Source organism: Mandrillus leucophaeus, unplaced genomic scaffold (assembly GCF_000951045.1).
Source record: "Mandrillus leucophaeus isolate KB7577 unplaced genomic scaffold, Mleu.le_1.0 Scaffold531, whole genome shotgun sequence".
Taxonomy (NCBI): Eukaryota; Metazoa; Chordata; class Mammalia; order Primates; family Cercopithecidae; genus Mandrillus; species Mandrillus leucophaeus.
Genome location: NW_012105709.1, coordinates 595,347 through 597,052, shown reverse-complemented (window position 1 = coordinate 597,052; position 1,706 = coordinate 595,347). Strand labels below are relative to the sequence as shown.

The following is a 1,706-nucleotide window of genomic DNA, read 5'->3' as shown; positions in this document are numbered from 1 at the left end:
CTCAGCCAACCAGGCCCCTACCACTCCACAACACAGAGCCTGGGCTCTTCGTTCTGTGGTCGATATGAGGTCCTGGGTAGCGGGGAATGCAGTGGAAGTCCTGGGAAAAGGGATAACAGGACGAACTGAAACTCATGTACACAAAGTAAGGAGAACACTGCAAAACAAGAAAAGGGAACAAAAATATCTCATTGCCTTGTAGGGTTGCGGGGGCAAAGAGGAGGCCACCGTACTGCATCCGAGGCGGTGCAGTGGGGATGGGCCTGCAGGCACCAGGAAGGGCGACTGTGCCACGCTCCCCTGCATGTGGCGTGGCACAGGCGACACGCACATTTCTACAAAGCTTCCCTCTCGTGTGACTTGTGGCACATGCGAAGAAGAAAAGCGGCCCCTAGGGGCAGGAGTCCAGGAACTCTGCTGCTGTCCGGGCACCTCATTCCTTGAAGCCAACTCTGTTTAGAACAACACAAACTAAACACCGCCCTGTGGGCCGCGTCCCTGCACCACCAGCCAGGGGCCTCCAGAACGCGCTCCCAGGAACCCAGAAGTTTGCTGGTGTGTGTTTGCGGCGCCCGCGCACCTCGAAACTGAAAGCGCAACTGGAGGGCCCGGAGTCTCCCCGCAGCCAAAGGCCCGCGCGCGCCGACGCCCCCGCCGAGAGCGCGCAGTTCTGCTGCAGTTGTCTTCACTGCCGCTGCGGGCCGGGGGCAACAGTGAGTCGCGGCGGCGAGAAACCGAAGTACCTGCGCGGCGGCCGCCCCAGCCCGGGATGGGAGAGCGGAGAGAGTGGCGGCGAAAACTCTCCACGTTCTGGAGGCAGGGTGCGGGCAGGAGGAGGTAGAGGACGCCTTGTAGGAAGAGCGAAAGTAACGTCGCATGCCTGTACCAGGATGGCCGAGTGGTTAAGGCGTTGGACTTAAGATCCAATGGACATATGTCCGCGTGGGTTCGAACCCCACTCCTGGTAGCTCAAGGTTTTTTTCTCTTAGATTATTTTATTATTTTAAAAATACGAATCTCACCGAACACAGCACGCATTGGACATTAGAATTCCGACTTCTGGCTGGGAGAGGCGCAACGCTCACACGCAAAGACCTGCTTCCCACCAAGAGACCGCGCAGGCGGCAGCCCGCGGAGCTCCGCTCACCTCCCCAACTGCAGGGCGGGAGGCGGCCGGGAGGGGGAGGGCTGTGACCTGGAGGGTATTTTTAAAACTGCCTCTGCAAAAAAGTAAAAAATGCATCTCTCTTTTTTCTCTCTCTCTTCCTTTTTTTTACCCCCGTCAATGTTAATTTTGTGCGCACAACTCTTCTTTTAACTCCTAGAAGGTGGAGACTGCATCATCCTAGATGTAAAATGCACTCCAACTTGGGTTCGGCTTAGAATTTTTAAATACAGCGTGGTCAAGTTTTTTTTTTTCCTTCTTCTTCCTTTAAAATTGTTTGTTTGTTTAATGACAGCCTTCTAAGAATTTTTAAAAGTTGCAAGCACAATGCAAATAACTTTTTTTCCTCTCTTGAATCATTTAAAAGTAAAATACCGAGTGGATGCCCAAGTACTACTATTAAAATCAGGAAATTAACATTGATATTTAATACCGTCTAATCCTCGGTCCCCATTCGGTCACCAGTTGTCGCAAGAATGTTCTTTATAGCAAAAGACTCCTCTTCAGAATGATGCGTTGCATTTACTTGTCCTGTCTCCTT

At 52.5% G+C, this 1,706-nt stretch overlaps 1 non-coding gene across 1 annotated transcript; it reads left to right on the top strand.

Moving 5' to 3' along the window:
- Positions 1–884: 884 nt before the first annotated feature.
- On the top strand, positions 885–967 carry TRNAL-UAA. Its single transcript has one exon. It is a non-coding gene; the product is annotated as a tRNA-Leu (tRNA).
- The last annotated feature ends 739 nt before the right edge of the window (positions 968–1,706 follow it).